At 42.0% G+C, this 27503-nt stretch overlaps 8 non-coding genes across 8 annotated transcripts; 5 read left to right on the plus strand and 3 right to left on the minus strand.

Moving 5' to 3' along the window:
* Positions 1 to 4048: 4048 nt before the first annotated feature.
* LOC138235597 (U4 spliceosomal RNA) lies at positions 4049 to 4190 on the minus strand. The gene has a single exon (XR_011188274.1). It is a non-coding gene; the product is annotated as a U4 spliceosomal RNA (small nuclear RNA).
* Positions 4191 to 4305: 115 nt separating this feature from the next.
* On the minus strand, positions 4306 to 4418 carry LOC138235556 (U5 spliceosomal RNA). Its single transcript, XR_011188234.1, has one exon. It is a non-coding gene; the product is annotated as a U5 spliceosomal RNA (small nuclear RNA).
* A 2217-nt stretch (positions 4419 to 6635) lies between these two features.
* trnar-ucu (transfer RNA arginine (anticodon UCU)) lies at positions 6636 to 6707 on the plus strand. Its single transcript has one exon. It is a non-coding gene; the product is annotated as a tRNA-Arg (tRNA).
* Positions 6708 to 9124: 2417 nt separating this feature from the next.
* Positions 9125 to 9197, plus strand: trnar-acg (transfer RNA arginine (anticodon ACG)). The gene has a single exon. It is a non-coding gene; the product is annotated as a tRNA-Arg (tRNA).
* A 2453-nt stretch (positions 9198 to 11650) lies between these two features.
* trnar-ccu (transfer RNA arginine (anticodon CCU)) lies at positions 11651 to 11723 on the plus strand. Its single transcript has one exon. It is a non-coding gene; the product is annotated as a tRNA-Arg (tRNA).
* Positions 11724 to 16595: 4872 nt separating this feature from the next.
* Positions 16596 to 16668, plus strand: trnar-ucg (transfer RNA arginine (anticodon UCG)). Its single transcript has one exon. It is a non-coding gene; the product is annotated as a tRNA-Arg (tRNA).
* A 7101-nt stretch (positions 16669 to 23769) lies between these two features.
* trnas-cga (transfer RNA serine (anticodon CGA)) lies at positions 23770 to 23851 on the minus strand. The gene has a single exon. It is a non-coding gene; the product is annotated as a tRNA-Ser (tRNA).
* A 3068-nt stretch (positions 23852 to 26919) lies between these two features.
* Positions 26920 to 26992, plus strand: trnar-acg (transfer RNA arginine (anticodon ACG)). The gene has a single exon. It is a non-coding gene; the product is annotated as a tRNA-Arg (tRNA).
* The last annotated feature ends 511 nt before the right edge of the window (positions 26993 to 27503 follow it).

The raw sequence follows: 27503 nt of genomic DNA on the forward strand, positions 1-27503 counted from the left end.
GCCCAAACCCTACAGAACTGGTGCCTTCAGAGAGCACGCTACAATCTATACAAGTACGATTCTAGAAATGCTCACCAGATTACGTTTTAAGAAGGAACTGTGCCTCAGGTTCCGCCGAGATCTTAACTCGGATGGCAGGATTCAGAGCCCGGAGTGTGGACTGATGGCGCACGGAGGGTCCACATACTATGGATCCCGCAGTGATCTTCCGCGTGTTCAAACCGCCAGCGTGTGACTCCCCTGTCCCCGTGACCTCATTACTCTGCTCTCGCCTCTGTGCAGCCGAGCCCGACTCATGGTAAAGTGGAAAAAAATATGCCCTCAACGTGAGATTTACTCTGGAGCGAGGATAGATGTTACCTTTTTATCGTTGAACAGGATGTATGTGATGTGGCGACTAGGTTCAATTTTGATTCCTGCGGCGATTCCTGTGTCTACCACTAATGTAAGAGCTATTTCAAGTGTGGCGTGGTGCGGCTTTTCAAATGCTCAACAGGATGACTTCGCATGCACGCGTGCTTTCATGCAGTCGTTTGTGAAACCATGTCTGCTTACGTGCAAACGGGCGTGGTTTCATGTATGCAAAAAACTTTCCTGGGCTTTTCTGAAGCACATAAAATTATTTGGAGATATACATTTGTCTTGTTTTCCTCTTAGGCTCTAGAATTGATAACTTTTTTTTCATTTTTGGCCTTTTTCTTCGTTTTCCAGAAAGTGGTTGCAAGCCCAATATCATGCGAAGAAACTTCAGGATTCGGGGATCAGTCAATGGATTTTGTTCAAAGTTGGATTGTTGCTCTCTGTGGACCAAGAGATGTTGTTCTATAATGTTTTTTTTTTCAAATTTAAAAATATCATTTTTTCATGGAGCTTTGAAGGGGATGGATTCACCCTCCTTTAGCCAGGACAGAGCTCCAGGAGCCTGGGTAGGATTCTAGCTTTCTCCCCTTGCAGGCACCTGGCACAGAAGACATCATTTTTTTCCTTAAAATCTTTTTTTTTTGTGTTCCTTGTTGTTCCAAACTTAATTTTAATCACTTTTAATTAGAGATTTTATTAAAAATAGTGCAAAAAATGACAAATTTCACACAAAATAATGTAATATAAAACGGATGTTTTTAACTTTATTGTAGTGTTTTAGAAACTAATATGTCTTCAAAAATGGTTGTTTTTCACTCCTAGGAATGAAAGCTGTTGTTAAATGATGTTTATTTTCAAATTTTGAAAAAATAAAAGGATTCTAGCTTTCTCCCCTTGCAGGCATCGGACACAGAGAACCTCATGGTTTTCCAAAAAATCATTTGTTATGTTCCCTGGTGTTCCAAACTTAGTTTTAATCAATTTTAATTTGTTATTATGTTAAAAACAGGGTAATAAGTTTCTAATTGGACTATAAATAATGTCATATTGTCTGCTATAAAACTGATGTTTTCAACTCCATTGTAGAGATTCTAGAATCAACTAATAGAGAATTAAAATAAAAAAGGGCATAAGAAGACATTACCAACAACGACCACAAGATGGAGATGTTGTCTAGACATTACCAACAACGACCACAAGATAGAGATATTGTCCAAAGAGCCAAGAAGGGCAAATCCGCGATAAGGAGATTGCGGTCAGAATGCACATCCGGATCCCAAACAAATCTCTAGTAAAATATGATCATTTGTGAAACAGGCAAATGAGTGTCTGCTACAATATGATTGCTACATATCTGCATTTGTTGGTTTTTAAGGAGTAAGAGTGCAGGCGGTTTAAACCTGCGATCCAGTGTGTTGAAGTATTTCACAACACTACCCCTAGCACATCTGGAAATAATTCCTCATAATGATTATTGCCCTGGGCATGTACCAAAAAATCAGTGAGCATATACATATATCGCTGTGTTGAAGCTAGAGACACAGAATAAGTGCAAACACATCCTAAATACAGTGTTCCTGCACCTTGACCTCATCCAGAATGTATCGTTTTTTGAAAGCGATTGCTGTCAGAATGCACAACTGAATCCCAAACAGAATCTCTAGTCAAATATGATCATTTGTGAAACAGGCAAATGAGTCTCTCAGGTGCCCATTGCTCATTTTCAGACACATTTATGCAATACTTTCACCATGCGTTGAGCAATAGGGATTAAAGATACCAGAGGTAAGGTTTAAAAGTGATTCTGAGGTGCAACACATCAGCGAAACAGCTAGGCATCTGAAATGCGGGGTTTGAGAGCCCTTCAGGGAACACCGTACCCTAAAGGTACCAGAAGTCCACTAGTATAAGCATTAAGTCACTGTCAGCCCTGTTGCAATGTGATTGCTACATATCTTCATTTCTTTGGTTTTTAAGGAGTAAGAGTGCAGGGGGTCTAAATCTGCGATCCAGTGTGTTGAAGTATTTCACAACACTACCTGTAGCCCGTCTGGAAATAAATCCTCATTCTGATTATTGACCTGGGCATGTACCAATAAATCACTGAGCATATATATATATCACTGTGTTGAAGCTAGAGACCTGTATGTAATATGATGCTAAAATGTCATTTTCACATATATTAATGTATGAAATGATTGCTTATGCTTTATAAACAAATCTAATTAAAATAAAATCTTAAGTTTTGTATTTATCTTGTACCATAGAACATGATTTTCTTTGTATTTCAAGCCCACAAAGTGTCCAAATGACGCACTACATGATAAAAGGAAGATTATCACATGCATATCTGTATAATCTTCCTCATGAATATGCATTCCTTCCATTACCTTTTAATTTTTAAAATGAACTCAAGTTGTGTATAATGTAATAATTTAAGTAGAATAGATTCAAATAATATAATGATCCAGTGTGTTGCACTACTTCACTGCTTCACTGCTCTATGCCGTCTGGAAATAAATCCTCAGACTGCTTACTGCCCTGGGCTTGTACCAATAAATTACAGGAGCACATCTATATATCACTGCGTTGAAGCAGGAGACACACAATCACTGCAAACACATCCTAAATACAGTGTTCCAGCACCTTTGACCTCATCCAGAACGTATCATTTCTTGAAAGGGATTGCTGTCCGAATGCACATCTGAATCCCAAACAGAATCTCTAGTAAAATACGATCATTTGTGAAACAGGCAAATGACTGTCTCAGGGGCCCATTCCTCATTCGCGCTTCTTTGCTTGCACCGGAACACACCGACTGGAGGCGGACAACGTAGTCGGCAGGATTCGAACCTGCGCAGGGAGACCCCAAAGGATTTCTAGTCCATCGCCTTAACCACTCGGCCACGACTACAGCAAGCCCCATCCCCACTGCGTTCTTGCTACAATCTTACCCGGCGGAAGCCTATTTCAAAGTTGTTCTCCGTTTCAAAAAACATTTCCAAAATACAAGCCTTGCAGCCAGACACGCCTCAGAGGACTTAAGGGTGGCTTCATGTCGGAATGATAAAGTCTCCCCGTCCGGACATGAAAATGCCACTTTGTTACACACAAAATAAGAATCAACAACAGAGAAATGCCCACAACAGCTATACACAGAAAACATGCAGGACACTGCTCATGATGTTTCCCGAGCCGAAACAGTGCGTTTTTCCAAGCCATTTGACAGAGCCCGCCCACTGAAAACTGCAGCAGAACGTGTAAAGACGTTCAACTTTGTAACTACTGCACGCACAGGAAGCAGAATAAATTTGTCTTTTCAAACTGTCAAAGGTTTGCTTTGCGAATGCTGCAGGACATCGCACAATCTCTTTTGAACGGGGACAAACCATTTCTTATGGGGCGCATTAAGTACAGACGTTTAAAAAGCTCCACTCATGCCGACGATGCAGCATGAAGAAGCGCAACCTAACGTTTGACAGACAAAAGCCGGGCGCCGCTACGAGCAATATGAAACCAAACTGACAGCACACGGCGTTTCGCGCTGACTCAAAAGTGATCTCGACAGACGCTGTTCTCTGCATAACGCTGAAAGAGCTAAAGAGCGTTTCTGTTGAGACGTAACAAGCTCGTTTCTTTCTACCATGATGTTACCATGACAAAATCTGTCTTTAAACACCTTCCTCATTCTCTGACGAGACTGTCAAAAATTGCTTTCGCCGATTGCATTGCAAACCAGCGGAAGCGGGGTATTGGGAAAAGTTTTCAACTAGCAATAATCGCGCCTCGGCTAAACCTCACAGGCTACGATACTGCCACTGCGCAAAGCTGACGGTTGCCAGGCAACCGCGGGGATCCTATGGAAATCGTTATCAATCGTCTCATGGCATGTCGTTGCTGAAATGCTTCATATTTCTGTTTGCTCTCTTTGACCAGCCCAGCTGCGCCCCACCCGAAGGCAGGGAAGCACAAAAATTGCATGGAATTCATGCTCCTCTCCACGGAAATCTTTAGTAAAAGGCGAAAGATTTGTACGAGATGAAGAGAAACCAGAGTGTGTGGCTGCACAGCTGCAGGAGCCCAGGCCGCCTTCAAAGCCTCTGCCCTTCCGGTCGTGGTTGGCAATGCACCTGGCCTTACAAATGAGCCAGTGGGGCCCATTCAGCTCCGGGCTCATCGCCTGCGGCTCTCGGCTTGCGGGCGTGCCCAATCCGTGCGATAACTCGGAAAACACCCGGCCACAGTGTGCAGGAAACGACGCACTCTGGGAAGCCGCTATGCAAAGCTAGGTCCCAAGATCACCTGCGGCCGGACACTTCCCGCCCCCCAAAGAAAAGAGCGCCAATCAGACGGCCGGAGACCGAGGACTCGCAGAGCAGACAGCCACAATCGCCATAATAAGAGCCTAACCCTAACCCTAACCCTCGGAAATCTGTGGCGTTTAGCGTGACATAGTCTTGCAGGCATCGTGCTGTCTCACTGCAATACTATACCGCTGGAGGAAACAGTCCATCTGGCCATGAAACTCATTTGAACGTCTAGCTACAGCAACTAACTATATCATGATTTATTCAGGATGTGCGGAATTAGCACGTCCCGGAGACAGCTTCCGAAATCGTGAGCATTCTCTGGTGGTAGGGGCGTTCAAGATGGCGCTCAGGGGTGGGAGGTAAAGTTTAGTGGTTGAGGAGTTTTTTTTGAGTTTTTCATGACCTGAATGTTAATTTTTGCTTTTTTTGACTACTGAAAAATAAGGACTTAACAGTAGTTGTTTAAACTTCAGTTATAACTGAAAGAAAAAAAAACAATTTTTTTTAGATTTAAGAATTTCAATATGAGTAACACTGAGAAAAGAAAAGAGAGTGCTGGGTCTTCGAAGGAGAAATCTAAGATACCTCAATCGTATATGTATAGCACTACAAGAAAATTGATGGCAACTAAAGGGAAAAGTGAAGCAGCTGGAGGGGACGTGGAAAGAGTGCTGGAGATGCGCTCGTACGCGAGCGCTCGCAGCCCAAGTGAGACTCAGAGGAAGAGCCGGAGTCCCTGCCCAGCACACCTGTGAAAACCCCGGCAGCCAAGAGAGGAAGGGGCGAGCTGACGCTGGAGGAGCTCCAGACCAACATCTTCAACATGATGGCACAGAGCATGGGTGAGCTGAAGGAAATGATTCGATCTAATACAGTCGCAATCGAAAGTCATAAAAAGTCCATGGACTGTGTGTTTAAAGAGGTTGAAGACTTAAAGAGTGAAGTAAAAGTTCTTAAACAAGTAAATACCGAACAAGAAAAGCATATTAAAGAACTTGAATTGAAAGTGAACGATGTAGATAGATACCGTCGACGATGGAATTTAAAATTATTTGGAGTTAAAGAGGAACGTGATAAGGACCTTGTTGCAACAGTGAAGGGTATCTGTAAAAGGACCCTGCCGGACCAGGAGGACGTAATATCGGCCATTGACTTTGTTCACAGGCTCAGGAGAGCGAACATGTCTGAGCGAACTGAGCAAGTGCGCCCCAGATCGATTATAATACAGTTCACCAAGAGGACGGCGAGGGACATGCTGTGGCGAGCGGCGAGGGGGAATGAGTATTTGAATGGGAACAAACTGAGGTTTGCAGAGGACCTGTCTGCCGCGGACAGGAGTACCAGGAACCAGCTGTGGCCCCAGGTTGAAGCTGCCAGAAGAGAGGGGAGGAGAGCCTACTTTGTGGGAGCGAGGGCCTTTGTGGACGGGAAGGAGATTTGCTCCCAGTGACTGCTCAGTTAACGATTATGTTTGGTTTTATTTGTTATACCAGTATATACTAGTGTTTCTTTAGTGTTAGTTTGGAATGGTGTAGTTAAGTGTTAAGGACTGTTATAGTTCTGGTTCTTTGAAAAACTCAATAGTTTAGACAGTCTTAGAGTTAGTTATTTGCTTTTGTGTATGTCTTTTTCATGAATGCCAGAGGTACTCGAAATGTTGTTAAAAGAAAAACTGTGTGCTGAGTTTTATTTTTTACAGGAAACGCATGCATGTTGAAACTAAAGTTTATAAATAATTGAGAAATATTAAAGCAAGGAAAATATGATACGTGTAAAATATACAATTTGATCACATAATTACTTAATTACCTCTGGTAGTTAAATGCTTTTTTCTTCTGTGTTTTTTTTCTCTTGTACATGACTCTGATCCTCTTGTTGTATTTGTATTTGTAAATTCTATGTTTAATAAAAAAAATTTTTTAAAAAGCATTCTCTGGTGGTGTCCTGCAGGCTTCCTGCGGGCGTGCGTTGGTGGTATAGTGGTGAGCATAGCTGCCTTCTAAGCAGTTGACCCAGGTTCGATTCCTGGCCAATGCAGTGGTGAATGTTTTCAGATGCTGTCATGAGCCTTGGATTGTGACTAGCAAAGCGAAGCCTTTTGAAAGAGCTAAAGCACTGCAAAACGGAATTGAGGGAGAATCTTACAGGGGATTCTGAGCGGTGTCTGCATACACGCAGTCCGATACGGGTGCTGAAAGCTTGAGCTACTCTCAATGTCATGCTGCCTTTCCCCGGAGTAAATCTGTTACATTGAAAGAATGCTTCTCGCAGGTTCAAAAAGGGACCCTTTGTTAATTGTAGAAATCAATGATTTCGAATGAATTCTGTATGCGTTAAAAGACAGCTATACACAGAAAACATGCAGGACACTGCTCATGATGTTTACCGAGCCGAAACACAGAGCGTTTTTTCAAGCCATTTGACAAAGCCCGCCCACTGAAAACTGCAGCAGATCGTGTAAAGACGTTCAACTTTGTAACTACTGCACGCACAGTAAGCAGAATAAATTCCTCTTTTCAAACTGTCAAAGGTTTGCTTTGCAAACGCCGCAGGACATCGCACAATCTCTTTTGAACAGGGACAAACGATTTCTTATGGTGCGCAGTAAGTACTGTTACTGTCACTGCTCGATACCGACGTTGGCCTACTATACCATGTTCAGCCACCGCTAGAAAATGTACGGCTCTAGCACCAGAGCAAACAACAGGAGGGCCGACGTCGAACAGGCACACGTGTCAGACATGGAGAGCGATGAGAATGGGATTCGAACCCATGCGTGCAGAGCACAATGGATTAGCAGTCCATCACCTCAACCACTCAGACACCTTGTCAGCGAAACTGGGCTGTCCGGACATGGGTTGGCGCGCTCCAGATGATCTTTTTCTTTTTTTTCCCCTCGTACTCGAGGGTCATTTTCCTGTTCCACATGCGATTTCAACATTTTCCTTGGGAGATGTCAAGCCAGCAAGCCACTGCTGTGGTTCAGTGGCCAGTGTGGAGTTCAGTGGCCCTGTTGTACACAGAAAGCACATTGAGCTCCTTGGACATGAAAAGTTCCAGATAAAAGCCATTTGTCATCCTTTCTCTTGGTGTCGATGTTGCTATTGTATGTAAAGGTGGCAACTTGCTCAGCGAGCAGGCGGAGCACACACCGAATGCAGATGTGTCTGAGTGGTGTGTCCAAGTGGCTGCAAAAGGACAACCCTCCCGGGGCGCCGTGGCTTAGTTGGTTAAAGCGCTTGTCTCTTAAACAGGAGATCCTGAGTCCGAATCCCAGTGGTGCCTTCTTTGTTCTGTCTTCTCGAACAGAACTGGTCCTAACAGACAACCGCCTACAGCTAGACTTAATTAAATGCAAGTATTCATTTCCTGTCTTTAACGCGACTTGTTTTTCTTAAAATGGATGGAACTTGCAAAACATGAAATACAAACATTGCTAATCAGCGCTAGCGGCTGGCAAAAAAAAAGAAGTCAGCAATGTTTTTTTTCTTTAACCTTTACCATGCTAATGGAGAAGAGTTAAACGACCGAGTCTATGCAGCTTAAACGGTGCTCATGTCGGGTTCTTAGCTGAAAGGGTGGTAAATCATGCTCACCCCAGTCCTTAATCTTTTAAAGAGGATACAAAATTGAACCTAGTCGCCACATCACATACATCCTGTTCAACGATAAAAAGGTGACATCTATCCTCGATCCAGAGTAAATCCCACGTTGAGGGCATCTTTTTTTTTCACTTTACCGTGAATCGGGCTCGGCTGCACAGAGGAGAGAGCAGCGCAATGAGGTCACGGGGACAGGGGAGTCACACGCTGGCGGTTTAAACACGCGGAAGAAAACTGAGGGATCCACAGTATGTGGACCCTCCGTGCGCCATCAGTCCACACTCCGGATTCTGAATCCTGCCATCCAAGTTAAGATCTCGGCGGAACCTGAGGCGCAGTTCCTTCTTAAAACGTAATCTGGTGAGCATTTCTAGAATCGTACTTGTATAGATGCAGCCTTTAATGTGTTGCTAGGTTAAAATTGATGACTTCTTGAACTTCAGTAGGCAACTGCCCTCTTGATTTCGGATTTAATTTCTTTATTACAGGGGCGCTTTTATGAAGACAGAGTCATGTTCAGGTACTTTGCTTGATGGAGGAAGCATATTTCGGACTCTGTGATCTGCTCACCTGGAAAGGTCTGCTGTACTACTACAAGAGAGAAGTAGAGTCTGGAAGAATGGACAATTTTATGATGCTTTGGAAGATAATGTTTTTTTTTCTTTGAAATCGAAATGAATCAGAATATCAGTCCAAAAGACAAACTCTTGGTTTGGTTTAAAGAGATATGGTTTTAAAACAGACAAGATGTAGAAAGGTGTTTCTCACTTTTGGAAAAGAATGGACCGGGGGTAATATTTTACTAGTTGCAGTGCTGATCTCACTGGGTTACAGTCCTGCAGTGTCCCACCAGGGCCAGTGGCGCAATGAATAACGCGTCTGACTACGGATCAGGAGATTGCAGGTTCGACTCCTGCCTGGCTCGGGTCGTTTTTAAACGCATCGGGCTACTCCCTAAGTAGTCTGTGCTACTTACTGCATTGTAATCGTACCCAGTAAGAGATTTCCTTCATGTAAATGAACTGCACCTGACAGCTTTAGAAAAACACCTGGGCTCAGTACGGTGCTGAGAGCTCAGCGTTGCTGTTCTAATTAGCACGCACTGCATCGGCTATGAGCCCGAACCTTTCAATTATTCCGATCAGTAAGTCAACACGTAGTCCACATGAACGGTAGAAATATTCTCTTGTCTGTCTCTTGTTTGTATAGAACTGAATGTCCCTGACAATGTACTGTTAGTTTTAATTGAAGAACGGCATTTGTGTTCAAATATACCAGACAAGTTTACGTAACTGCTCATGCGACACTCAGTTGTAATTAGTCAAGAAATAAAGTCGAACAACAGCTGCGGGTTTGATTCTGAACGTATGAGATTGCAGCGCCTTTTACTTTCATTGACAAATGATAGAGATTCGAAGAGAGATCCTTCAGACCAGCAAGCAAACCCACGGCTATTTCGGTTTTCTATCTAGGCAACGTTGGTGTCTGCAATAGCATACATGAAAGCGTGATGCAATTTCTGTGGCTACATTTGTTGCACGTCATGCACAGTAAGAGTGTTTCTAACACCAAATAAAAAGTCAACAATTAGCGATCACGCCTTCTCCTCAGTTAACCCACTGAAACCCTTGCTGTTAACAGTTCTTTACTGCGTGCTTTACCAGCACCTACATATCGTGTCGGTTCTTTCAGCTTTATTCATTAGGTTTTCAAAGGCATAAGTAGAGCACCAGAGGTGCGAATGCAAGATGCGTGGTTATCTGAAGAATTGATTTCCACGGCAGCGGGTCCAAACGATTTCGCGTTGTTATAGTACCAGGAAAGGAGAAGCGGCACTTCGCCTCTGCCGCGCAGGCACAAGGCGACGTGCAGCAGACACCGGAGTCGGCAGGTTTCGAACCTGCGCGGGAAAGCCTCAACGCATTTCGAGCCCATCACCTTAACCACTCGAGCACGACAAATGCGAGCTCAACGCCGCCGCATTCCTCCTATAATCAAACACGGACTGCGAGGTGGCTGCGGAAACCTTTTTAAAGTTGGTCTTCGTTAAAAAAAATACCTTTCACAAGATTCGTGCCGGCAGACAGACACGCCTCAGAGGGTTTAAGGCTGGCTTCACGTTCAAATGGTAAAGTCCCCCAGTCCGGATGTCAAAATGCAACTTTGGCAGACAGAAAAAACATCAACAAACCAAAAATGTGGACAAGGATTTTACAAGCTGCACCACACTGCACTTTCAAAAGCATTTACATTCGTGTTAGACGCAGGAATTGCCTTTGATTTGCGCGCTTACGAACGCCATGGAAAACGAAACAAAACTAAAGCCCTCAGCTCCTGCACTTGATTATAATCCCGTTACGTGTCGAAGCAGGAATTTACGTCATCCTACCACTGCAACACGGGGAATAGAGGGAAATGAGCACAAGCTACGAATTGTCTCTAATCAGTCCCTACAGTTGTAAGACGCCTGGAAGCGTGCACCCCCATCATTAATCTTTGCGCATCTGTGCAAGGTAAACTCTGGAGCAGTCTCTGAAACGGCTCAAAGGAAACACGTGATTGATTCCATGTGCATCTGGGGTTCATTTCTTATTTACATTTAATTCAAGGGAAAGGCTTGGGTCAGTTTCAGACGGCCTCCAACAGCGAGATTCAAGCGCCCCACCTTCAGCCCAATCTGCGGCGCCAGAACGCCAACGGCTCCTCTGGTCTCCGATGTGCGGTTGTGACCCCGTAACCTAAAGTGTTGGTGGCAGACAAATGGAGACTAACAGGTGATGTCCTAGGACATGACTACATTGTGACACTCGGTGGGGATGGTGACCATTGCTTGGAAAAGAGTGCGAGGCCCCTTTAGAAAAACATTTTGTTAACAGGCATTCTGCCTCAGCCTAAACACCTATAGCTTGCAAAGCGCATGCTATTAGACAGGCACCTCTGCAAGACCTTAAGAGTCTCTTAAACTAGTGATAGTAAGGTGTTCCCAATGGGCGATGTTTGGCTTTCAAATCATCTCTCTGTGGAAGCGCCGCGATGCAGCTGTTTAAGGCTTAGAAGCAGCTGACTGTTTCACTACCTAGCTGATTACTGTCAGTCAGGGAGCTCAGAGGTGAAAAGCCTGTCTGAGAGACAATTCGCCGTCGATCAGTTCAATATGTTCCGTACCAGCTCGGCGCACCTGAGATCATCTTGGTAGCCGTGTAGCTCAGATGAGTGAGAGCGTGTGTGTGTGTGTACCACCGTGATTGGATTCCGGTCCTTCTCAGGTCACAGTAAACCTTCTGCTGCCTAACTTTCCTAATTTTGGGGATCCCTTTGAAAAAGCAAAGGAAAAAAAAAAACTGGCTCTTCATCAGCGTGATCGACCCAACCCAGTGTGCCCCAGTGGCCTAATGGATAAGGCACTGGCCTCCTAAGCCAGAGATTATGGGTTTGAGTCCCATCTGGGGTGCTCCTGTCCCATTTTGAGCATACAAATGTCCTTGTGATTTGCAAAGCTGCAACCCCACCTTACTCAGTGAGCGTCTCTGCTTTTCTCTCACATACAGTTGGGAGAAAAACTTTTGTAAACAGCCCTTCGGAATGATGTGGATTTCTGCATGAATGGCTCCTAACATGTGATCTTATCTTTATCTAAGTCATAATAATTAATAAAGAGAGTCTGATTTAACAAACAACACACGCCCAACATTTGACATTGCTGTTTCTTTATTGACCAAATGGTTTAAACAATCAAGGTCATTGATGGAAAAAGTATATGAACCCTTATATTAAGGAGCTAGTGGAACCTCCTTTATGACAAAAACCTCAACCCCTACTTTCTGTAGCGGCTGGTCAGACCTGAGCAGCAGTTAGGAGGTATTTTGGCCTATTCCTCTATGAAAAACTGTTTCAGTCATGTAAATTTTTGGGATGTCTTGCGCTGAACGGCCTGCTTCAGATCACGCCACAGTACTTCAATGGGATTGGGGTCAGGACTCTTACTTGGCCATCCCAAAATACGGAATTTCTTCTGTTTCAGCCACTCTGTTGTTGATGTACTCCTTTAACTTTCAACTTTTGTCACATCTGTCCACAGAACATTGTTCCAGGAGTTGCTGTGGAACATCCATGTGGTCTTTAGCAAACTTGAGAGGGGCAGTGGTGCTTTTTTTGGGGGGGAGAGCAGTGGTTTCCTCCGTGGTGACCTCGCATGATCACCACTCCTGTTCAGATTTCTTCTTATGGTGGACTCATGAACACAGACGTAAGACAAAGTCAACCACCTGTTCGCTAGATCCCATCCCCACTCAGCTAGTCAAAGATTCCCTCGAAGGACTGGCAGGACCTATAATTAGTATGATGAATGCATCGCTTGCGTCAGGCGTTGTACCTGATCAATTTAAGGTAGCGGTTGTTAGACCGCTCCTTAAGAAGTCAAATTTGGATCCACAAGTTCTTAACAACTACAGGCCTGTCTCAAAGGTCCCATTTCAATCTAAAAGTCTTGGGAGAATAGTTGTTGCCCAACGTCAATCGTATCTGGATTCAAATAATATACTTGAGAAATTTCAGTCTGGTTTCTGAAACTGCATTAACAAGAGTCGTAAATGATATTCTCTTAGCTACTGATGCGGGGAATGAAACAGTGCTTGTGCTTCTAGATCTTAGAGCTGCCTTTGACACGGTTGACCTCTCTGTTTTGTTACACAGGCTTGAGTTTGAGGTTGGCTTATCTGGAACCGTCTTTCAGTGGTTTACTTCACATTTAACTCATCGTTTTCATTATGTTCAAATATCTAATAATTGTACTGCTTCATCAATGTCACCAGTTCAATTTGGGGTACCAGAAGATCAGTGCTGGGACCAATATTGCTCTCTCTCTCTACATGCTGCTGCTAGGTAGGATAATATGAAAAAATAATATGAACTTTCATTCATATGCTGATGACACTCAAATAAACATTTTGTTTACACCAAACGACAACTCGTCTATTATCAGTTTAGTTAAATGCATTAAGGAAGGAAATACTTGGATGTGTGAAAACTTTTTGTTACTCAACTCTGAGAAAAATGAGGATCTGTTGATCGGAGGCAACAATACTGATAGGACTACTATAACTTCAGCACTTAACTCAGAGGATTTAAACATTTGCCTCAAAGAGACAGCACGTAACCTAGGCGGCATATTAGACACAAGGCTCTTAACAACTTGCATTGTTAAGTGCCTTGGGACAACCTTGTTGTGAAAGGCGCTATATAGAAATACATTGATTTGAATTGAATTGACAATGTAAAATGTTGTGTGTGTTGTTTGTTAAACAAGACTGTCTTTATTTATCAAAAAATAAAAGGAATTTGCTAGGAATGCAAACGTTAGGTTGCGCTTCTTCATGCTGCATCGTCGGCATGAGTGGAGCTTTTTAAACGTCTGTACTTACTGTGCCCCATAAGAAATCGTTTGTCCCCGTTCAAAAGACATTGTGCGATGTCCTGCAGTGTTCGCAAAGCAAACCTTTGACAGTTTGAAAAGAGGAATTTATTCTGCTTCCTGTGCGTGCAGTAGTTACAAAGTTGAACGTCTTTACACGATTTGCTGCAGTTTTCAGTGGGCGGGCTTTGTCAGATGGTTTGGAAAAACGCACTGTGTTTTGGCTCGGGAAACATCATGAGCAGTGTCCTGCATGTTTTCTGTGTATAGCTGTCTTTTAACGCATACAGAATTCATTCGAAATCATTGATTTCTTCAATTAACAAGGGTCCCTTAAAAGATGAGTCAAAGTAACGTCTAATCGGATTAGTTTCCTTAGAGCTGGTTCAGAGTTTGCTCAAGAGTTTACCTTTCACAGATGCGCAAAGAAGAATGTTGGGGGTGCATGCTTCAAGGTGCCTTACAGCTGTAGGGAGTGATTCGAGACGATTCGTGGTGTGTGCTAGTTCCCATATACCGTACGCCCCGGGGTGCAGTGCTAGGATGACGTACAATACCGCTTGGGCACGTAACGGCGTTATATGCAAGTGCGGGACGTGAGGGTTTTCGTTTGTTCATTTTGTTTTGCTCTGCTTTGCTTTGTTTCGTGGTCAAGAGGCGTAAGGTAAGTCGTAATCCAGGGAGAACACTGGTGGCAAACAGTCCGAGGTGAGAGGCGAGGTCCAAAGTCGAAAAGGCAGAAGGGGAGTCCAATATCCAGAATAAACGAGGTAATGGAAAAAACGCCAGGTAGAGCTCTCAAGGAGTAGACTCAATACCAGCGGGAAGCAGGTAAAGATGGTAAAAATAGCACTGCGTACCGCACGGTGGAGTGTGTGCAGGTGGGCGTTTGTTAATAATCACCCGCTGCTGGTGCTGTTTAGATTGCTTAAGAGTTGGTCTTAACTGCCTGGTGGTCATGACAAGCTCCTCTTTAAGCTGTGGTTTAGTTTTGCATTCATGTGTTTCTAGAGCAGTTATTTATGGGGGTGGGTGGGTCTTTCACAGAGGCTCAGGACAAATCCCCTGCATGAAAGTCTACTGTGTGCGTTCAAACAGTCACAGGTCAAGAGCCAGGCAGGAGGACAATGGACAGAAGAAGCAACGAACTAAAAATAAAAGAACGAATATGAAAAAGCCACCATCTTTTTCTTTTTGACATTTTCCGACCTTTCATGCAAGCCAGGACAAAGTTGCTCGTAGCTACTTGTGGATTCAAATACTCTATCGAGTGCTTTGATGAGTTTTTGCAATTTGATTGTCGTCCTGTCAGCCTGTTTCTGTTTTTTTTTTTCAATCTAATGATGGAAAGTAAGAGGGAAATGATGGAGCAATCAATAACCGCTCCGGAAAAATGGCAGAAAGAAATGGCCCGTCACTAAGGACATTTGTGAAGCAGAGGAGTGACATCACCACAAAGGCGACTTATTCTGCTGATCGTTTTGGTGAATAATGATTGAGGCGTGTTAAGAGAAAGGTAGCTGCGTCAGCATGCTTAGGCTGCAAAGGATAAAGCAAAGGTTTACTCCATGCTGAAAAGAGAAGAAAAGAAGCACAACGTTTCAGCTGTGGAGCCTTCTGCGCCATCCTCTTTAGCGATGGTGATGATGTTTACATTGGAAAAACTGAGACACGCATACTGGAGGGGCTTGAACCACCAACTTTTCAGCACCACAGAGTCTGACAGTCTTTTGTGTGCCCTACATTTGCAGGTTTTTGGTCAAAGAAAACAATCACTTGCGCTTCTTGCAGCCGGCAATCTTTTTCCACTGACAACCAAGAAATGGATTTCATCATTCACAAGCTGTATGGATTTCTTCAAAAACAAGTTATTCCAGAAAGGAAATGAATTCTTGCATTAAACTGAACCAAGCTGTACATGTTTGTCTGAAATGAGACATGCGGCACAACAAGACACGGAGAGAGGCACCGCTGGTATTCAGACCCAGGATCGCCTGCTTACTAGGCAGGCACTTTAAGCCACTAGGGAACAGCGCCAGCAGAGCACCGCGCTTTTACAGACACTTGGACACATCTGCGTTCGGTGTGCACTTAACCTGCTCTCTGAGCCCGTTGCCTCCGTCCCATTTAATAGCAGAACTGACGCCAAGAGAAATGATGAGAAATGGCATTTATCTGGCACTTCTCATGTCCAAGGAGCTCAATGCCCTTGACACCTCCCCAAGGCGACAGAGCTGTGCATTCTTTGGCGACAACATTTTTTCTTTTGTTTTATTTCTATACTTATTGATAGAATAAAAACGATATGTCATGTACTGTAAGGGAAATGTATCTTTTCATGGGGAAAGCTAGCACCAGCAAATGTTGTGTTTAGAAGAAGTGATTTAACATGACACGTGACCTAATTTACCGGAGCAAAAGCTCACCCAGCAAGCCCTGCTTTACTTCTACAGGAGAGAAGTACTGTAGAGTCTGCAAGATGTTCAGCTGGGTAGCTACGTCAGCATGCCTCGGCTGCAAAGGAACAAGTAATAGGTTTATTGCATGCTGAAAAGAGAAGAACGGAAACACAGTGTTTCGGCTGTGAGGTCTTCTCACACCTGAAGAAGCCTCACACCTGTAAAAGGCTCCATGGTTTTCTTTCTTCTCTTTTCAACATGGAATACACCTATTGTCTGCAAGATGTGACAATTTCATGGTGTTTTGGAAGAAAACCTTTTTTCTTTGAATTCAAAATCAATCGGAATTTCAGCACGACACATCAACACTTTTTCTGTTTTAAGGAGATGATATTTTAAACCTGATAAAAATAGTAGGAAACACAAGTTTCTTGCTGTGAAAATTTAGATGGGGAAGTGTACTACTGGTAGCAGTGTAGAGCTCTCTGTGGTGGAGTGCAAGCGTAAGTTCTATGGGCCAGTGGCGTAATGGATAACGCGTCTGACTTCGGATCAGAAGATTGTAGGTTCGAGTCCTGCCTGGCTCGTGAGGCTTTTAAACCTCTCAGGTTCCTCGGTAACAGGTTGCCGTTATGTATATGAACTATAGAAAAGCATCTACCACAACCCGTAAATTAGCACGCAAGTGCGGGCTAGTTAACACAGAACTGTATGGAGATCATCTCCAGCTCCGAGCTCAATTGCAATGAAAAAACATGCAGAACAGAACTGGAGAGCAGCTGAATTTGTGCTCAGTAGGGTGGGGAGGACTCAGCATTGCTATTGTTCTAATTGGCATGAACTGCAGGGGATCTGAATCAGAACACGTCAGTTAGTTCGATCATTGCATCAATATGTAGGCCACGTTAATATAGAATTATTACTTTGTCTGTCTCGTCTTTGTATATAGCTGAATGTCCCTGACAATTTCATGTTAGTTTTTAAGAACGACATTGGTGCTAATATATACATATATAGCATATAAGGAACACGTAAAAGTTTAGTCCATGCTGAAAAGATAAGAAAACCGCCACAAGGTTTCATCTTGGAATAAATCTTTACTTGTTGTTTTGCAGCCTAGCCATTCTGACCTAACTCCTCCCTTGAAATTCCCTAACAGATAAGGGTACGTAAGGGCTCATGCGATGCTCAGTTGCAATTTGTCCCAAAACAAACAAGAACAGCAGCTGAGGGTTTGAGTTTCAACATGCACTGTATTAAAGCAGCTTTTATTTCCATTGATAAATGCTAGATATTCCTACAGAGATTCTCCAGGTGAGTAAGCGATTCCTTTTTCTGTTTCTATTTCTGTTTCATATATATATACAGTATATATACAGTATTGTACTATTATTATATAATTCGTTACACTGTGGCTGTGTTGTGTGTGTTAAGCTGCTTTTGCACTGCAATTTCCCTCACGGGATCAATAAAGTATCTATCTATAAGAAGACATTACCAACAACGACCACAAGATGGAGATATTGTCTAGACATTACCAACAACGACCACAAGATGGAGATATTGTCCAAAGAGGCAAGAAGGGCAAAGCCGCGATAAGGTAAAATCATTTTTTGTAAGAGATTGCTGTCAGAATGCACATCCGTATCCCAAACAGAATCTCTAGTAAAATATGATCATTTGTGAAACAGTCAATTGAGTGTCTGCTACAATATGATTGCTACAGGTGCAGCCATTCAAAATGTGCGGGCGTACGCTGTACGCAGTCTACCACAAGTTACCGGTAAATACCGCGAGTTACCGGTAAATACCGCTAGCAAAATAATAGTATCCAGAATTTCCGCAAGGTGGAGCTAATAAAGCTCAACTTCTCATGTTTGAGCTGTAGCCATCAAAGTCTTTAATGAAAATATTACTAATAGTATTAATAATAAATGACCTTGGACAAGCTGTAAACTCAAAGTATTGCCCTGGTCCACATTATTTTTTTCATTGACCATCTTTGTAAAAGTAACACCACAGCATTTCGCAATCACGCATTTTTTTCCAATCATGCAAAGTACAGTAATTTTTGAGAATCGATTCACCATGCCTTTCACATGCTCATAAAAGAGGTTGATTTAGGAACATAAACATATTACCGTACGCAAACTGTACTGTATACAGTTTGTATATGTATATGTATATGTATATTTAATGTCTTAACTGTGCCCGTTTAAGTATTGAATATTTATATGGAATTATACCACTGAAGGGAAATCTTAGTGCCTGAGCATAAAAAGAATAGGAGCATACTGCAACGCGTGTGAAGGCCATAAACGATATTAATTTTGGAACATAAACATACAGTATATGGCTGGTCTCGGTACTTTAAAGAAAACATACACGAAACATGGTTTCATTATGACCAGAATCGGTCTTGAGATATTTTTAACTTGATTTACAGTATTTGAGAGGTATGTCTTGACACCGATTCTACGTAAATACTCCTCACGTATATGTTTCTAGGTTTATATTATGCATTTCATACAGTCAAATTGCTTTTGAGCAACTGATAAGAAGCGCAAAACAGTATGCCCAGGGCGTTTTAGTTTTCGTTTTGTTTTAATGCAGTGCAGTGGATTGATTAGAGATATCAAGTACATACAAGTCATTTTTTAAATGTTGTAGTTCGTCTTGTAAAAATGTTACGAGTACATCATCTGTCAACAATTACACAGGTTCTGTTTCCATATTGCGGTTTTTGGTTACGTAATATTATTTTCTAATTTCACGTTGTGAATATATGATTTGGGCAAACAGAGCCGCAAAGAAGTACATTATGGGTTGTTGTTGTTTTTTTGCAGTTTTATCTAAAATAAGCGATGCTTAAACCTTTGTCTGATTCTTGTGAAACTATCCACACGACAGTTACCTAGGAGTTGACTTCAGTGATGTCACTGATGGGATGTTTCTAAAAATCCATCCTCTGTAAAACATCTTCTCTAGATGTTCTGCATATGTATTCGCTAATGAAGCTGTGTGTTCTGAACCTGGTTCTCTACATTTCTGTATGAACCAGCTTAGAGGGCTAAAGACAGCTTGTGTTTAAATTGAGTGTAAGGTAATTTATGCTTCTAAACTCATGGTCAGCATTTATTATTGTACTGTGCTGTAAACTTCTTCTGTGCCTAATTACATTATTTTATAGTCGATAATGTTTCTGTAGTGCTTTTTCAGCACTCAGCATGTGTCTGCGCTGGTGGTGCTGTGGGTTAGGTTCCTGACTCCTATGTCACATGGTCTGTGGTTGAATCTCATGGAACTATGACTTTAATTTTTAACAAACATTTCTTTGAAAAAATGAAACATTTCCCTTGGTCAGAGATTAAATAAAACCTCACTCACATCAAAACAAATTTATATTTCTAAATATCACAACATGATCGAATTTACGTCTTTTTAATAACAATGAATAGTCACCTATGCGTTACAAAATAAACATTTATATTGATTTGAATCGCGTTTTGATTTAAATCGTAAACGGGTGTTTAAATATATGTGTTTAAAGGCGATATACTGTATAAAAGCGCTGATTCTTATGGAATGTGTTTGGCCGGGGATTCAAAAATTTTTTTTTTTAATCGCGTATCTAAGGAAAATTGCAGTATAACTTTGTTCATGCACAAACAGTGGCATGTTACATTATAATTTGGGTGTCTCCTCTTGCCAGAAAGCTCTAAATTGCATTTTGAGTGCGGTTTTTGACTTTTTCTAAATTGCAACCCATAAATAAAGCTGATACAGTTTAGACTTACTGTATTCTAAACTGTATTACAACATCACATTGGACAATGCAACGTAAATTGCAAAAATGCACTTGGAATCTGTCCAAGCCCTACTACGAAAATTATTTAAACTGCGACACTTATCATTCATCTTTAAATAAACTTTATTTTATATAGCGTTTTAAGCAAATAGGTAATTAGATTGCTCATAAACCTAATCGCTTTTTCTACATAAACACAGCGTGATTGCTCTCTGAAAATGCTTTTTTCTTTATATTTAGGCTCAGATTTCAACTATAGATCGTATTATTATAAACTTTCTTGGAAAAATGTATTTTATGTAAACCATGTTTGCTATTAATTCATTTAGGGCTAAAATACGTTCATTGTCTTCCAATCGAGTCGAGTTGACATTGGAAGCTTGCCACGCCGGGACTGTTACACCAACGCATTAGCATGTTGAAGCGATTTCATTGAGGAGGCCATCTACTAGTTAACACTGTACTTCCTACTTTGAAAATACCTGTGAAATTGGTTTAATTCGTCACAGCCAACACTCCGGCAGAGAGGGGGGTTGTACTCGTTAATGTCTGATGACATACAAGTGGAAAGATTACAGATTTTAATCGTCTTTTTTCTGAACCAGGGAAAATCTGATCATGTTTCTCTATAACAATAATAAAAAACTTTATTTTCAATTATTTTACATATCCCGCTTGCACATCGCATGACTTTAATAAATCTATTCTTTATTAATACTAAATAAATAATACTAAAAATACTTCAGCAAATAGGTCACTTGATTTTTGGAATAATTCCAAATAGCACAATGATCCACTGGCATCCCTGAAGTCTGTTTAGTGCATAATCTTCCAAATACAATCACTAAGCAATTATAAGAATTATACCATCCTATTTCTTTGTGATGTCCTGTAAAAACTAAACCTATTTTTATAAGGCTTTTACTCAAAAGATTTCCAAACACACAAAGCATTTGTGAAGTACTATAGTATTTCTAAAGGTTACTGGTACAACATCAATCATTAAAGCTTAACAATAAAGTTTAGATTGCTGATTATGGACTAACTACATTAACTAACTGCAATGCAACAGTATACATTTTACAAGAATATCTGGTTGAATTCTTGCATTTGTAGCCAATTTAATGCGAGAGAAATAAGCCAATTTAATTATTTCACAAAAAATAATGTAATATAAAATGGATGTTTTTAACTTTATTGTAGTATTTTAGAAACTAATATGTCTTCAAAAATGGTTGTTTTTCACTCCTAGGAATGAAAGCTGTTGTTATATAATGTTTATTTTCAAATTTTGAAAAATCAAAGGATTCTAGCTTTCTCCCCTTGCAGGCATCGGACACAGAGAACCTCATGGTTTTCCTAAAAATCATTTTTTATGTTCCCTGGTGTTCCAAACTTAGTTTTAATCAATTTTAATTTGTTATTATGTTAAAAACAGGGTAATACATTTCTAATTGGACTATAAATAATGTCATATTGTCTGCTATAAAACTGATGTTTTCAACTCTATTGTCGAGATTCTAGAATCAACTAATAGAGAATTGAAATAAAAAAAGAGCATAAGAAAACATTACCAACAACGACCACAAGATGGAGATATTGTCTAGACATTACCAACAACGACCACAAGATGGAGATATTGTCCAAAGAGGCAAGAAGGGCAAAGCCGCGATTAGGTAAAATCATTTTTTGAAAGAGATTGCTGTCAGAATGCACAACTGAATCCCAAACAGAATCTCTAGTCAAATATGATCATTTGTGAAACAGGCAAATGAGTCTCTCAGATGCCCATTGCTCATTTTCAGACACATTTATGCAATACTTTCACCATGCGTTGAACAATAGGGATTAAAGATACCAGAGGTAAGGTTTAAAAGTGATTCTGAGGTGCAACACATCAGCGATACAGCTAGGCATCTGAAATGCGGGGTTTGAGAGCCCTTCAGGGAACACCGTACCCTAAAGGTACCAGAAGTCCACTAGTATAAGCATTAAGTCACTGTCACCCCTGTTACAATGTGATTGCTACATATCTTCATTTCCTTGGTTTTTAAGGAGTAAGAGTGCAGGGGGTCTAAATCTGCGATCCAGTGTGTTGAAGTATTTCACAACACTACCTGTAGCCCGTATGGAAATAAATACTGATTCTGATTATTGCCCTGGGCATGTACCAATAAATCACTGAGCATATATATATATATCACTGTGTTGAAGCTAGAGACCTGTATGTAATATTATGGTGCTAAAATGTCATTTTCACATATATTAATGTAATAAATGATTGCTTATGCTTAATAAACAAATCTAATTAAAATAAAAGCTTAAGTTTTGTATTTGTCTTGTACCATAGAACATGATTTTCTTTGTATTTCAAGCCCACAAAGTGTCCAAATGATGCACGACATGATATAAGGAAGATTATCACATGCATATCGGTATTATCTTTCTCATGAAAATGCATTCCTTTTATTACCTTTTAATTTTTAAAATGAACTCAAGTTGTGTATAATGTAATAATTTAAGTAGAATAGAATCTAATAATATAATGATCCAGTGTGTTGCACTACTTCACTGCTTCACTGTTCTATGCCGTCTGGAAATAAATCCTCAGACTGCTTACTGCCCTGGGCTTGTACCAATAAATTACAGGAGCACATCTATACATCACTGCGTTGAAGCAGGAGACACACAATCACTGCAAACACATCCTAAATACAGTGTTCCAGCACCTTTGACCTCATCCAGAACGTATCATTTCTTGAAAGGGATTGCTGTCCGAATGCACATCTGAATCCCAAACAGAATCTCTAGTAAAATACGATCATTTGTGAAACAGGCAAATGACTGTCTCAGGGGCCCATTCCTCATTCTCAAGACACATGTATGCAGTACGTACACCATGCATTGAGCAATAGGGATTAAAGAGACCACAGGTAAGGTTAGAAGTCATTCTGACTATATTCTAAAATATTGGACTCATATTCTTATGATGGCAGACATGATGCTGCGTTTAAAACCGGGGTTAATGGACATTATATGACTGTCAATTCTGTTTTGTTTTGGAGACTCTTGGCTGCCTATATGGTACAGTGCAGCGTGAAGGAAACATTTTCCAAAACTGTGTCAGCTCAAAAGTTGTAAGAGAACCTCTCCAGCTGCTTTAACTCTCTTCATTTTTGTATATTAATTGCCTGTCGGCACTATGTGGCAGCATTGCATGACAACCCATCTCACCACGGAAAGGAACCTAACAGCTTTGGTAAGAGAGGAGAAAAGGACCTGGCCAGTAAGGGGCTCGAACCCGCGACTTTGGCGTTATTAGCACCATGCTCTAACCAACTGAGCTAACCGGCCTCACGACAGTGGTCCTCTCTGTGCAGCGCCTTTTACTTCCATTGACAAATGATAGAGATTCGAAGAGAGATCCTTCAGACCAGCAAGCAAACCCACGGCTATTTCGGTTTTCTATCTAGGCAACGTTGGTGTCTGCAATAGCATACATGAAAGCGTGATGCAATTTCTGTGGCTACATTTGTTCCACGTCATGCACAGTAAGAATGTTTCTAACACCAAATACAATGTCAACAATTAGCGATCACGCCTTCTCCTCAGTTAACCCACTGAAACCCAAGCTGTTAACAGTTCTTTAATGCGTGCTTTACGAGCACCTATATATTGTGTCGGTTCTTTCAGTTTTATTCATTAGGTTTTCAAAGGCATAAGTACAACACCAGAGGTGCGAACGCAAGATGTGTGGTTATCTGAAGAACTCATTTCCATGGCAGCGGGGCCAAGCGATTTAGCGTTTTTATAGTACCAGGAAAGGAGAAGCAGCACTTCGCCTTTGCCGCGCAGGCATAAGGAGACGTGCGGCAGACGCCATAGTCGGCAGGATTCAAACCTGCGCGGGGAGTCCCCAACGGATTTCGAGTCCATCGCCTTAACCACTCGGCCACGACTACAGCGAGTTCGCCATCGCCGCATTCCTCCTTTAATCTAACACGGAGTGCGACGTGGCTGCGGAAACCTTTTCAAAGTCGCTCTCCGTTAAAAAAAAATAAATACCTTTGACAAAATACGTGCCGGCAGACAGACACGCCTCAGAGGGTTTAAGGCTGGCTTCACGTTCAAATGATAAAGTCTCCCCGTCCGGATGTCAAAATGCAGTTTTGGCAGACAAAAAAAACAGCAACAAACCACAAATGTGGATAAGGATTTTACAAGCTGCACCACACTGCACTTTCAAAAGCATTTACATTCCTGTTAGACACAGGAATTGCCTTTGATTTGCGTGCTTACAAACGCCATGGAAAACGAAACAAAACTAAAGCCCTCAGCTCTTGCACTTGATTATAATGCCATTACGTGTCGAAGCAGGAATTTACGTCATCCTACTACTGCAACACGGGGAATAGAGGGAAATTAGCACACGCTACGAATCGTCTCAATCACTCCCTAGAGTCGTAAGGCGCATTGAAGGGTGCACCCCCATCATTAATCGTTGTGCCTCTGTGAAAGGAAAGCTCTTGAGCAGTCTTTGAAACAGCTCGGATGAAACACTTGATTGCTTCCATGTGCATCTGGAGTCCATTTCTTATTTTCACTTCACGCCGCCCAAAGCATTTCTAAAACAGGAGATTCGCATTTGGGAATGCGCCCTGCCCTACAAATAAAACAGGTCTACGGGTCTGAAACCTGCTCCACGGAAAACAGCTCTGTTGCGCATTTGATCAAAGGGAGAGTCGCTGTTCTTACTTTTTGATGACATAACACCCAAAGGGGCTTCTTTGGAGCTGTATTCCTACCAGCATCCTAAAGTTTCTTGGCGGTATCCTTTACAGTCCTCTGTTCGGTCGACAAGGACAGAAGGGGGCAGCTTTCCTCACACATACAGTGCAATGTACTGTACTGTTCCCGTTCATTGAATTCGCAGTTCTGCATCAGACCTCTATCTCGTTACATTAGCTTGGATTTAAGCCACGAAGCAGGCTTCTACTGTATAAACGTCTAGAGGAATCACAAACTATTTGAGAGGCCATCATCCCAGGGGGAACTGACAAAGTCTATCCCTAAACACCTAGTGCAGTCTCTCGAGAGACTGTCAAAAATCGCTTTCTCCGTTTGCGTTGCAAGTAAGTGAAAACGCGGTATCAACCCAGAGCCACTTGGCAGCACGGGCATGTAAATACTGTTACTGTCACTGCTCGATACCGACGTTAGCCTACTATACCATGTTCAGCCACCGCTAGAAAATGTAAGGCTCTAGTACTGGAGCAAACAAAAGGAGGGCCAACGTCGAACAGGCACACGTGTCAGACATAGAGAGCGACGAGGAATTGATTCAAACCCATGCATGTAGAACACAATGAATTAATAGTCCATCGCCTTAACCACTCGGCCACCTTGTCGACGAAACTGGGCTGTCCAGACATGGGTTGGCGCGCTCCAGATGATCTTTTTATTTTTTTTCCCTCGTACTCGAGGGTCCTTTTCCTGTTCCACATGCGATTTCAACATTTTCCTTGGGAGATGTCAAGCCAGCAAGCCACTGCTGTGGTTCAGTGGCCAGTGTGGAGTTCAGTGGCCCTGTTGTACACAGAAAGCACATTGAGCTCCTTGGACATGAAAAGTTCCAGATAAAAGCCATTTGTCATCCTTTCTCTTGGTGTCGATGTTGCTATTGTATAAAGGTGGCAACTTGCTCAGCGAGCAGGCGGAGCACACACCGAATGCAGATGTGTCTGAGTGGTGTGTCCAAGTGGCTGCAAAAGGACAACTATCCCGGGGCGCCGTGGCTTAGTTGGTTAAAGTGCTTGTCTCTTAAACAGGAGATCCTGAGTCCTAATCCCAGTGGTGCCTTCTTTGTTCTGTCTTCTTGAACAGAACTGGTCCTTACAGACAACCGCCTACGGCTAGACTTAATTAAATGCAAGTATTCATTTCCTGTCTTTAACGCGACTTGTTTTTCTTAAAATGGATGCAACTTGCAAAACATGAAATACAAACATTGCTAATCAGCACTAGCGGCTGGCAAAAAAAAAGAAGTCAGCAATGTTTTTTTTCTTTAACCTTAACCCTGCTAATGGAGAAGAGTTAAACGACCGAGTCTATGCAGCTTAAACGGTGCTCATGTCGGGTTCTTAGCTGAAAGGGTGGTAAATCACGCTCACCCCAGTCCTTAATCTTTTAAAAGGATACAAAATTGAACCTAGTCGCCACATCACATACATCCTGTTCAACGATAAAAAGGTGACATCTATCCTCGATCCAGAGTAAATCCCACGTTGAGGGCATATTGTTTTCCACTTTACCATGAGTCGGGCTCAGCTGCACAGAGGCGAGAGCAGAGCAATGAGGTCACGGGGACAGGGGAGTCACACGCTGGCGGTTTAAACACGCGGAAGAAAACTGAGGGATCCACAGTATGTGGACCCTCCGTGCGCCATCAGTCCGCACTCCGGACTCTGAATCCTGCCATCCAAGTTAAGATCTCGGCGGAACCTGAGGCGCAGTTCCTTCTTAAAACGTAATCTGGTGAGCATTTCTAGAATCGTACTTGTATAGATGCAGCCGTTAATGTGTTGCTAGGTTAAAATTGATGACTTCTTGAACTTCAGTAGGCAACTGCCCTCTTGATTTCGGATTTAATTTCTTTATTACAGGGGCGCTTTTATGAAGACAGAGTCATGTTCAGGTACTTTGCTTGATGGAGGAAGCATATTTCAGACTCTGTGATCTGCTCACCTGGAAAGGTCTGCTGTACTACTACAAGAGAGAAGTAGAGTCTGGAAGAATGGACAATTTTATGATGCTTTGGAAGATAATGTTTTTTTTTTCTTTGAAATCGAAATGAATCAGAATATCAGTGCAAAAGACAAACTCTTGGTTTGGTTTAAAAAGATATGGTTTTAAAACAGACAAAATGTAGAAAACAGGTGTTTCTCACTTTTGGAAAAGAATGGACTGGGGGTAATATTTTACTAGTTGCAGTGCTGATCTCACTGGGTTACAGTCCTGCAGTGTCATACCAGGGCCAGTGGCCCAATGGATAACGCGTCTGACTACGGATCAGGAGATTGCAGGTTCGACTCCTGCCTGGCTCGGGTCGTTTTTAAATGCATCGGGCTACTCCCTAAGTAGTCTGTGCTACTTACTGCATTGTAATCGTACCCAGTAAGAGATTTCCTTCATGTAAATGAACTGCACCTGACAGCTTTAGAAAAACACCTGGGCTCAATACGGTGCTGAGAGCTCAGCGTTGCTGTTCTAATTAGCACGCACTCCATCGGCTATGAGCCCGAACCTTTCAATTATTCCGATCAGTAAGTCAACACGTAGTCCACATGAACGGTAGAAATATTCTCTTGTCTGTCTCTTGTTTGTATAGAACTGAATGTCCCTGACAATGTACTGTTAGTTTTAATTGAAGAACGGCATTTGTGTTCAAATATACCAGACAAGTTTATGTAACTGCTCATGCGACACTCAGTTGTAATTAGTCAAGAAATAAAGTCGAACAACAGCTGCGGGTTTGATTCTGAACGTATCAGATTGCAGCGCCTTTTACTTCCATTGACAAATGATAGAGATTCGAAGAGAGATCCTTCAGACCAG

This window comes from Lepisosteus oculatus, unplaced genomic scaffold, assembly GCF_040954835.1.
Source record: "Lepisosteus oculatus isolate fLepOcu1 unplaced genomic scaffold, fLepOcu1.hap2 HAP2_SCAFFOLD_82, whole genome shotgun sequence".
NCBI classification, from domain to species: domain Eukaryota; kingdom Metazoa; phylum Chordata; class Actinopteri; order Semionotiformes; family Lepisosteidae; genus Lepisosteus; species Lepisosteus oculatus.